This window comes from Symphalangus syndactylus, chromosome 16 (genome assembly GCF_028878055.3).
Source record: "Symphalangus syndactylus isolate Jambi chromosome 16, NHGRI_mSymSyn1-v2.1_pri, whole genome shotgun sequence".
In the NCBI taxonomy this organism is placed as follows: domain Eukaryota; kingdom Metazoa; phylum Chordata; class Mammalia; order Primates; family Hylobatidae; genus Symphalangus; species Symphalangus syndactylus.
Genome location: NC_072438.2, coordinates 92,149,931 through 92,162,050, shown reverse-complemented (window position 1 = coordinate 92,162,050; position 12,120 = coordinate 92,149,931).

The following is a 12,120-nucleotide window of genomic DNA, read 5'->3' as shown; positions in this document are numbered from 1 at the left end:
TCTGAAATTTGCATTTAACCCAGCATTCTATATTTCTAGCTGCTAAGTCTGGCACCTCTACCCACTGGGAAACCTCCTACCCATGGCTTCTCACCTGGGCTGCTTGGGTCTGGGACGGACACAGAAAGGTGGAGGGTGGAATTGGTGTCTGGAGGAGCAGCTGGTGTCTGGGAATCCCTCAAGGACCCTGGCCTCGTGGCTCTCTCAGGACAACCTATAGAAGCCACTGAGATGCTGGGGTGGCCTGTGGTTTGATGGAAACCGCAGCATATGCTTAGGCGAATCCTGGAGGTACTTCCTGTTTCTCTTCCAGTTTTCACATCTCTGTAGAATGGGAAATGTCACACAATACTGAACCACAAACAAATGATCCAGTTTCCAGGTGCAGAAAACACATGATATCATACACATCATGATGATGAAAATATGGGTGCCCAATCCTTTACCCACAATTCTGAAATCCAAAACACTCCGGGAACATTTTTTGTGTGTAAATTTGGAGACAAAACCCATTTGGGGATAAAATTGATTTGAATGGACTTGGGACTACTTATAGACTTTCTTTATCCATTGGTGAGAATACTGATACTGTGTTTTCTGGGGGACACTGTCCAGACATGTGGGGGATTGTAGGAAATTGGTCAGGGTGGTGGGAAAAGTTGTAGAAAGATGCAAACCTTCCTGGAAGGCCAGGAGGTTTTACAAAAGCTTTGGAAAGGGATTTGGGCTGAAGGCAGCCAGATTCTCTTATCTGGTACCTGAAAGCTTAGGTTAGATAACAAGGGGATGTAAAGAAACTGATCTAGATAAGTTAGTTTACTTAGGCCTCAGAACCTGGCCTTTAATCGCCTGTGCACAGGACTGCTCCTTCTTGGGGAGCGACCATGTTAATTACCCACAAGTGTGTTGACTCAAGGCCTTTGTCATTAAATCTGTACTAAATAAATGCCTGCAGTGCCAGCTTGTCAGGGCCGTGGCTGCTGACTCTTTACAGCACCCTCCTCCGTGTCTGTGAGTGGCCCGGTCCCCTAGCCTACTCTTTCACTGGATACCTGTGTCTGAGTGCATGTGTTCATCTGTTGTTCAGCCAGAATCTGCAGGCTGGACCCAGCAGTGGGTGGTAAGTGATATTCCGGATATGTCCTGTATTACCAGCCTACAGCTCCCCAAACTGGAATGCCAAAAACCCACAGCTTTCTGGATAAGGGATTGTGCAGCTATGACAGCAGACAGGCACTGAGTTCTTAAACCATGGGAGGCACAATGCTAAATGCTTTAGGTTTCTTATCTCTTTAATCCTCATAATCTGAGAAATGGATACTGTTATTTGCATTTTTGGTAAGCTATTTTTGTGTTGGAGTATGACATGCCCACAGAAAAGCCCACGAATCAGGTGCCCAGCTGGAAGAATTATTAGAAAGTGAGCCCACACCCATAACACCACCCAGCGCCATCTCTCAGCAGCGCCCCAGAGGCTCCCACCACAGCCTGCCACCATCATTAGCTCCCAGATTCTCACTTTCATCACCAGAGATTCATTCTGCCTAGGAAAAAAAAAAAAAAAATGCTGTCATTTATTGAGCAGTTACTATGTGCCAGGAACTTATATTATTTCTCACATTGACTCTATCAGGGTGAGTATTCTTTTTTTTTTTTTTTGAGATGGAGTTTTGCTCTTGTCACCCAGGCTGGAGTACACTGGCTTGATCTTGGCTCACTGCAACTTCTGCCTCCCGGGTTCAAGCGATTCTCCTGCCTCAGCCTCCTGAGTAGCTGGGACTACAGGCACACGAAACCACACCTGGTGAATTTTTTTATTTTATTTTATGTTTTGAGACGGAGTCTCACTCTTCACTCTGTCATCCAGGCTGGAGTGCAGTGGCACAATCTCGGCTCACTGAAACCTCTGCCTTCTGGGTTCAAGTGATTCTCCTGCCTCAGCCTCCCAAGTAGATGGGACTACAGGCGCATGCCATCATGCCTGGCTAATTTTTTTTTTTTTAGTAGAGACAGGGTTTCACCATGTTGGCTAGGCTGGTCTCAAACTCCTGACGTCAAGTGATCCACCCACCTCAGTCTCCCAAAGTGCTGAGATTACAGGTGTGAGCCACCATGCCCAGCCGGGGTGAATATTCTTATTATTTCATTTTACAAGCAAAAAGAAGCCAGAGCTGAGAGCTGTTATGTTCTATTCTATATCACATTATGCATCATATCATGTTATGTATCATAACATCAGCTCAGTGAATTTTCACAAACAGAGCACACTCTGCTAACTAGGACCCAGATAGAGGAACAGAATATTAGAAGCAGCAGATCAACTGCCCCCTCAATCCCACAGCCCCTCAGGTCGCTACCCACTCCCAAAGGTAAGCACTGTTCTGACTCTTGACACCTTTTGCCTGTTTTTGAACTGCCTGTCAATGGAACGAAATTGTCTGTTCTTTTAGGTGCCTGATTTTCTCTCAGCACGATGCTCATTAAACCCATCCACACTGCCACGTGAGGCTGGAGTTTGCTCTTTTTTAGTGCTGAGTAGAATTCCACCATTACTTAAACACACCTTTATTTATTCACCCATTTTCCCCTTGGAGGATGGAGGTTAGAAATGTTTTCACTTTTTAGCAATCACCAGCAGTGCTGCTTTCTAAATTCTTGCGTGTCTTTTGGTGGACACACACGTTTCTGTTCAGCGTATGTCTTGGGGTGGATTGGGGGCATCACAACAGTGTGTGTGTGTGTCTGTTTAGCTTTTCAAAAACTTCCAAACTGGCCAGGCATGGTGGCTCCCAACACTTTGGGAGGCTGAGGCAGACAGATCACTTGAGGCCAGGAGTTCAAGACCAGCCTGGCCAACGTGGTGAAACCCCAACTCTAACAAAAATACAAAAAAAAAATCGGCCAGGTATGGTGGTGCATGCCTCTAATCCCAGCTACTCAGGAGGCTGAGGAAGGAGAATCACTTGAACCTGGGAGGAGGAGGTTGCAGTTAGTGGAGATCATGCCACTGCACTCTAGCCTGGGTGGCAGAGCGAGACTCCATCTCAAAACAAACAAACAAACAAACAAACAGGCCATGTGAAGATAAAGGCAAAGATCAGGGTGATGCCTCTACAAACCAAGGAACCCCAGGTTTTCCCTGCCAACACCAGAAGTTAGAGGACAGGCCTGGCAGATTTCCTCTCACAGCCTCAGTAGGAACCAACCCTGCGCACACCTTGCTCCTGGACTTACAGCCTGCAGAGCTCCGAGGCGAGGCACTTCTGTGGTTTAAGCCCCTCTGCTCGTGACACTTTGTTACTGCAGCCCTAGCATACTCCTCCACGGAGTGATGCTTCATGTTTAAAAAGACATCTGCTCTGTAAAGAACACTCATGTGGCTGGGCGCGGTGGCTCACGCCTATAATCCCAGCACTTTGGGAGGCTGAGACAGGCTGATGACCTGAGGTCAGGAGTTTGAGACCAGCCTGGCCAACATGGTGAAACCCCATCTCTACTAAAAATAAAATTAAAAAATTAGCAGGGCATAATGGCAGGCACCTGTAATCCCAGCTACTCGGGAGGCTGAGGCATGAGAAGTGCTTGAACCAGGAGGTGAGGTTGCAGTGAGCCGAGATTGCACCACTGCACTCCAGCCTGGGAGACAGGGTGAGACTCTGTCTCAAAACAAAACAAAACAAAACAAAACACTCATCCTAGTGTTCCTTGAGGTGGTCTGATTAGCAGCTAACGTGTTTACAACAGCTTTCCCTTTTCAAATTTGATTTCAGAAGCCATCAGCTGCATGATTTGTTGTATGTCTGAATGCTTGAAGTGAAGGTTGATGGGAGCTGGCTGATTGTGGTCTACATATGTGGCTGGGCTGACAAACAGGCGTCCACCCACTTGGGCTGGGTCCCGGGAGCAGCCTCAGGAATCGAGATTCCTGCATCTGCCTGCATGGTCTTTATCTTCCAGGCCTCCCTCTCCCCGTCATGGCTCAGGCGGGGACCACGGCAGAGGGTGGGCCACATCATCTTTCAGGGGCAGCTGGGCCCCTGCTGGCAGCTGGACGAATCCTATTCGGCCAGGCGTAGTGACTCATGCCTGTAATCCCAGCACTTCGGGAGGCCGAGGCCAGTGGATCACTTGAGGTCAGGAGTTCAAGACCACCCTGGCCAACATGGTGAAACCCCATCTCTACTAAAAATACAAAAATTAGCCGGGCATGGTGGTGCATGCCTGTGGTTCCAGCCACTCGGGAGGCTGAGGCACGAGAATCGCTTGAACCCGGGAGGTGGAGGTTGCAATGAGCCGTGATCCATCACTGCACTCCTGCCTGAGTGACAGAGCCAGACTCCATCTCAAAAATAAAGAACGCTGTTCTTCCTGGGCAGAGAGTTTCTCTGTTCTGGAGGTCGCCCAGCAGCCCGGCCCCAAGGTGATCTCTCTGGATGGATGAGGGGAGGAGGGGTCTCCTCCAGCTGGAAGCATCGAATCAGGACTATCGCTTCCTAAGAGCATGTGACCCAGAACTGGGCTAAAAATAGTACAATTTTTAAAAATTACACTAAGCTTTGATTTCAGAGTGTATTGGTTTCCTGGGGCTTCTGTAACCGAGTGCCACAAACCGGGTGGCTTAAGACAACACACATTTATTCTCTCACAGTTCTGAAGGCCAGAAGTCCCGAAGCAAGGTGCTGGCTGGGCCATCCACTCTCCGGAGGCTCCCCGGAAGAAGCTGTTCTTGCCTCCCCTTTCTGATTGTCACAGCATCCCTGGTGTCTTTAGTTTGGAGCTCCAATGTCTGCCTGTTTTCAAGTGGCCTTCTCCCTGTGTGTCTGTGTCTCTGTGTCCAAATTTCTCTCTTTTTGTAGGACACCAATCACTAGATAAGGGCTGACCCTCCTCCAGCATGAGTTCATCTAAACTTGACTGCGTTCACAAAGACCCTATCTCCATGTAAGGGCTCACTCTGAGATTCCGGTGGACATACATTTTGGAAAGACACCGTTCAACCTAGTATAGAGTCTTTCCCGTTTTGAAGTAAGTTTTTGCTAAATTCAATTTTAGAATGCCTTCCTCCACTTCCTTGAGCTTGGATAGTTTAGAAATTTGAAAATTTACCTGTTAGGGTAATCTCCATATCTTAACATAATGTAAGTTTATTTTGGTCACGTGAAGTTCAAAATGAGTGATCTTGAGGGGCAGTTGGTGTCCATCTAAGCAGTGATTTGGGGGCCTGAGCTCCTTCTATGTGGGATGCCCCAATCTTCCATATGGGAACCCTCCAATCTTCCATGTGGGGCCCAAGGTCCCTGTGCTCCCCTGTGTCAAGCTGAAGGGGAAGAGCATGGCGTGCAGGGAGCCTCAATGGGCCAGGCCAGGAAGTACTGCTCATCCCTTCCATGCGTATTCACTGGGCCAGAATTCAGCTACAGGCCACACTGAACCCGGGAGGGGTAGGCTGGCCGTACACCCAGGAAGCAGACGAAGGGGCCGGGGAAGGGCCACAGCTGGGGCTGGTGGGTCAGGATGGCGCCTGGAGGGCAGCTCCTTCCAGGACTCATTTCCCTTTGGTTTTCCCCTCCTTCCGCCTCTCCACCTTGCTAGCCCTGGCGGGTCTCTAGTCAGAGGGTCAGTTTCCAAACCTTATGGCACGAGACCCTTCCCCACTGACATGCAAACAGCAAAGGAGTACCTCCCATTTAAGGGGAGACTGAATGATCAAATGCTAAAGGAATGCATCTTTGGGGGTGCTGTGAACGGCCTCATTGAATCTGGGTGATCCAGCCTGGTGGATTTTGGGGGCCCTGAAGATGTGCTTCTCACTAAACCTCCCTCTGTGCCTACTAGGAGCCCACTGCATCTCAGAGCAGGGGATGGAACAGTTTCCCTGGGATGGGCCTGGTGCTTAGGAAGCTGGGCCCAGGTAACCTGGACGGAGTGCTTGGAGTCTTGTCTGAACAGGCTGCTCAGGCTGTGCCACACAGTCCCAGGGCAGATTACACTTGACACCCACCCCCTCACTGGCCACTTCACCTTGCCAGTGGTTTTCAAACGCCCGGCCATGCCGGTTGAAACCAGTGCTTAAAAAATAAAACAGGGCCGGGTACAGTGGCTCATGCCTGTAATCACAAGAATTTGGGAGGATTGCTTGAGCTCAGGAGTTGGAGACCAGCTGACAACATAGTGAGACTTTGTCTCTACTAAGAATTAAAAAAATAAGTATATTAGGTGGGCATGGCGGTGGGTGCCTGGAGTCCCAACTAGTTGGGAGGCTGAGGCGGGAGGATTGACAGCCCAGGAGGTTGAGGCTGCAGTGAGCTGAGATCACAGCACTGCATCCAAACTGCGTAATAGACTGAGACCTTGTCTGAAAACACACACACACACACACACACACACACACACACACACACACACACACACAAAACCTACTAGAAGAATACCAGGTACATAGAACACAGTGAGCGAAAGTACTGTGTCATTAAACCTTGATTCCATGTTTATATGTATATGTTCTGGGTTGTGATATGAAACATTTCTTTCCAAGTGAGGCAATCAAAAACTGAAAGCTGGCCAGGCACGGTGGCTCACCCCTCTAATCCCAGCACTTTGAGAGACCAAGACAGGAGAACTGCTTGGGGCCAGGGGTTCTAGACCATTCTGGACAACATAGTGAGATCCTCATTCTATAAAAAATTAGTTTAAAAAATTAATTTAAAAAATTAGCCAAGTGTGGTGGCATGCACCTATAGTCCCAGCTACTTGGGAGGCTGAGGTGGGAGGATCACTTGAGCCCAGGTGGTGGAGGCTGCAGTGAGCTATGATCATGCTACTGCACCCCAGCCTGGGCAACAGAGTGAGAGAGATCCTGTCTCAAAAAAACAAACCAAACCAAACAAATTTGAAAGCCACTGTCCTATGTGGAAGAATTTGGAAGTCAATGATAACGCAGGGAGGTAGTAATCATTTTCCACATTTCAGAAGTGCTTGTGGGTCCTGATAGGAGAGATGCTGTGATGGTGTGAGGTCAAGGAGGACTCTGGGCTGGGTTGAATCGGGGCTGTACCACTTCCCTCAGGAGGTCCTTGTGAGGGCGACTCCATTGCCTGGGCCTCCACTTTTTCATCTGTAAAATGGGCTAAATATCTACCTTGATGGGGAGGAGGAGGATGAAATAGCTCCTCGCATTTATTGAGTGCTGCCTGTCCCAGGATTTGTTCTGCGTCTTTTATGTGTATTACATCAGTCTTTCTTCACGATATCCCTCTGGTTAAGTGCTAGTACCATTAGATTTAGCAGTACAGGTAAGGACACTAAGACACGGAGAGGTGAAGTCACCCACCCAAATGAGCTGATGTCAATGAAAATCTGTATCATGCCAAATACTGTGTCTGGCACATAGCAAGCACAGAGCAAATTTTAATTTTCTTACCCTTACTTTGGTTTCAATCGCTTTAAAGGATCCTCAGATATAGGCAGACGAACAAGCTGGTGGAAGATGTGCGAGAAGCACGCTTCAAACTGCCAGGAAGCCGGCTTCTATGGAGCCCCAAAGTGTGAAATTAGCTCCTTTTCTGGGAGGGTCCCTGGAAACAGTGGCTTCTCCCTGCAGGAGGCAGAGTCCTTGCAAGCCCTACTCTTCAGCATCAGAGGAACTGCAAGGGGAGTCAAAGAAGGAGGACCCTCCCCTCCAGCCCTTAGGGGAAGACTCATCGATGGCCCCAGGGAGGAAAGAGAATGATGGGCCTGGCTCACAGTAAACTACCTTATTGCCGGTTTTTAAAGATTAAAGGCCCAGGAACCCCCAGTCCTACTCCATACCCTGCAATACAGATCTGTTTCAAGGGGTCTCCACCTCCCCTGCCCACGATGGCCAGCCCTACTCCTCCAGGAGAGACTGTGGCCCCCACTGTCTGGAGGCCAAGGGAGAACAGAGCTGCTTCTCCCTGGGGGAGATCAGACAAGTAATTAGACCAAACTGCAAGAGGCAGCTATGTCATTGCTTCTCAGAAATGATAAACAGAGCGCAAAGAGAGGATTGCATCACTTCTTCCCAGGGGCGCTTGGACATTTGCTCTCAGAGTCCAAGCTGGGTCGCATTTTAATCAGAGGGGGGCTGTGGACTGATTCCCTGCCAAGTGCAGAAATGTTTCATCAGCAATTAGTGTGAGCACTCCAAAAGGAAGCGAAACGTTCTCCTTGCCTTGTTCCCGTGTTTGCTTGTTCCAAGTCGTGTCTTTATACTATCTTAACTATATAATGTCATTTATGCCATATTTTAAAATAGGTATCTTTTATAGAACCTATGACTTGGTTTGACTTCATTAACAAAACCTAGTAATTTACCTTGCACAGAACCTGCCCATATTGGATATGAAATTAGTATTTGCAGAATAAAAAGATGTTGATGACAATAATAATATACATAATGACATAATAATATTAAAGTAAAAGCTAACTTGCTGGGGCCCTCTCTTCTGCCTCCTGTCTGAAGAGGGCTGCCTCCACAGTGAGCCTGGACGTGGGACTACTGCACACATGACCCTGCGGCCATCAGGCCGGGAGCAGGGGGAGGCTGGTGGCGGAGGAAGTGGTAGGGGAGGAGAGACCAGGAGCTCCCTGAGCCAGCGCTCCCACAGAAGGAAGTTCATCAGAAAATCACAGTGGGCCTGGCACCCAAGGTCCCCCATCCCTCTCCCCACCCACCCCAGCAGAGATTTGTTCCTGAGCCCCTGTGTTTTAAAGTGCCCAGGTGGCCTCCAGCTGCCTGCTCCAGCACTTGAAAGTTTGGAGTCCAGGGTCCCCAGACTGTGGGGTGGCAGTGAGCACACTGGTCTCTTGAAGTAGTGGGCAGGTCAGAGGATCCCAGGCCAGGCTGCTCAGAGCACTGTCTGCCAGCTGGGGGTGACATTCCTGTCCTGGCTGTGACTGTCCCCTCAGCCTCCACCTTATTCACCCCTGATGGGGGGCCCAGGTGGAGCCGGGAGAGCTCTGACTGTGCTCCAGGAGGCTCTGCCTCCGTGTGCCAGAAGGCCCACAGGAGAGATGTTGCAGCCTGCAAAGCGCTACTGCCTGCACGACTGCAAGGCCAGCTCCACAGGCTCCTCCGAAACGAGAGCGGGAGCAAAGATGAGGGTACAGGGCCAGGTGAACACCTGGGAGCCATCTGTGTCCATCTCCGAGTTCTATTCGTTTGCTAAGGCTGCCCTAAGAAAGTGCCACATACTGGGAAGCTTATATAGCACACAGGTGATTTTCTCACCATCCTGGAGACTGGACGTCCAAGGTGCGGCAGGCTGGTTTCTCCCGAGGCCCCTCTCCCTGGCTGCAGGTGGCCGCCTTCCTGCTGTGTCCACCCTCGGCCTTTCCTCTGTGCACCAGCGTGCCTGCGGTCTCTTCCTTTTCATATAAGGACCCCAGTCCTAGTGGATTAGGGCCCACCTTAATAGCCTCGCTTAACCCCCATTCCCTTCTTAAAGGTCCTGTCTCCAAATACAGTCACATTGGGGGTTAGGGCTCCAGTGTATGAATTTGGGGGGACACCATTCAGTGCACAGCAAGAGGAAAATCACTTTCACAGTCGCACAGCACTTCCGAGCTGTGTGTGTTGCCTTACATGTCCAGCACCGTGCGTGAAGTATTGTCGCAGCTGTTTTCGTTAGGATGTGTAGGAAGAGCACATCTGTCACCAGTTCCAGCCCCCAGTGACCAAGAACACTTCCCTTTGGCCCTGCCTCTGCCTCACACTGGACTGGGGCTAGAGCTCACAGCTGCAGGTGCCAGGCCTGAGGGCTGCAGGCTCGCTGCCATGCCCGGGGCACGGGCCATCCATCCCATATTCCACCCAGGTGCAGATGAACATGAGTACCCAGGAGGGCTGTGACCCCCAGGCGCCACCGAGACCCCCTCTCAGCCTGGCCCCCTCCGTTCTTTCATTTGAGTAATGCAGGTTCTCTAGGCGCTATATACAGTGCTGTGCAAACTCAGCTTCCAGCTTCGTGCAAAGAGACCCTTGTGAAGGGGGTCCTAAGACTACCTTCGGGTTTGGCGACTCACTAGTAGGACTCACAGCACTAAGAAAGGCTATTAGACTTGTGCTTACGTTTTGAAAATACAGATTTAAATTAGCAAAGGAAAAAGGAACGTAGAGCAGAGTCCAGGAGAAACTGGCACAAGCTTCTGGTGTCCTTGCCCTGCGGGGCTGAACGGATAGCGTTTATTTTCCCCAGCGACGATGTGTCACGGCACACTTGAGGTGTTAGCCGCCGTGACAGCTTACCTATGCACTGGTGTTCAGGGTTTTCATTGGGGTCAGTCACATAGGCATGCAGTGCCCATGTGACTGACCTCAGCTACTCAGACCCTAGCCCAACAGAGGTGAAATTAATAGAGCATGGCCCAGAGCCTCGGACATGTGTGAATAGGCTTTCATCGTAAATCACACTGTTGGCATAAACTAACGATGTGGCCCAAGGCCTCAGACACACAAAGCCACCCTTATCAGGAGGGACACTCCAAGGACTCAGGGTTCATCTCTTAGGAACTGATCAAGGCTGTGTGCAGGGTTTGGTCAACTCAGATCTGCTGAGTTACCCTTGACCTCACAGCTGACATCCCTAAGTCCCTTTGGCTGGGACATGTGGGAGCTGCTACTGTCAGTGTCAGAGGCTTTCAATTCGATTCATGTTTGACAGTATGATTTGGGAGAAATTATATATTTTATCCTAATTTTCATTTATTTCATTATCAGTGAAGCAGAACAACTCTACGTGTTTTATTGCCATTTGAATTTCTTGGGTATTTTGTCTAGTCATTTGTTCATACATATGTTGAGTTATTTACATTTTTATAATTTATAGGAGCCCTTATGAACTGTGCATATAAGCTCTTTGTCATATGTGGCAAATATACGTCTACTATTTCTTTTAACCTTATTCTTTTTTGTGAGCGATACAGAAATGCGTATTTTTGATGTAGTCAGCTGGTCAGTCTTTTCTTTCATGACTTCAGATCTTAGTGTTAAATCACAAAGGTTTTCTGCTCCCCAAACTATACGCTCTCCAATGTATCTTCTCATGCTTTATTTTTAAACACGTAAATATTTTACCTTTTGGAATATTGTATTATAATGTATTATATTTATTATGTTATGTTATATGATATGATATTATACATTTCCTAGGGCTGGTATAACAAACCACCACAAACTGAGTGACTTAAAACAGCAGAAATGTATTCCTTCACGGTTCTGTTTGCAAGGAGGCAGCAGGGCTGTGCTTTCTTGAAGCGCTCCAGGGGAGCATCTATCTGTTCCACGGCTTTCTCTTCACTTTGATGTCACCAGCAATCTTTGGCTTATAGAAGAATCACTTGAGCCTTGGCCCCTCTTTCTTCACACAGCATCCTCTTTGTGTGTTTGTGTCTCTTTTCCTCTTCTTATAAAGGCGTCAGTTGTATTGGATTAGGGCCCTCCTAATGACCTCATCTTGATTACAACTGCAGAGACCCTATTTCCAAAAAGGCCACATTCACTGATACCAGGGGTTAGAACTTCAACGTATCTTTTGGGAGGACACAATTCAATCCATAACATATATGGTATAGTAAAACTTCATTTGTTTTCCCAAATGCTTACCTAATTGTCATAATGTCATTTATTGGACAATCCATCCTTTATCCATGGGTTTATTTCAAGACTGATTATTCTGCTCCAGTAATGTATTGGTCAGTTCTGCTGAGGTCACATATTGTTTGACAAAGCATTGGTGTATAACCACCCAAGATAAGCAATTATGGAAGGAAATCAGAGGGAAAAGTCAGCTAGCCTCCCACTGTTAGTATGATCAGTCTTTCCCAGTCGTGCAGTCTATAATGGGAGGCCTGTCTGAAAATAGTTGCCCTTCTCATTTTTATGCCCTTGTTTGGACTTGGGCTGTTCCTGCAACAGTTGGTTATGTTTGATTAAAAAAAAAAAAAGGAACTGTCCAGGTGCGGAGGCTTACGCTTGTAATTCCAACACTTTGGGAGGCTGAGGCTGGCAGATCACTTGAGGCCAGGAATTTGAGACCAGCCTGGCCAACATGGTGAAACCCCGTCTCTACTAAAAATGCAAAAACAAACAAACAAACAAGC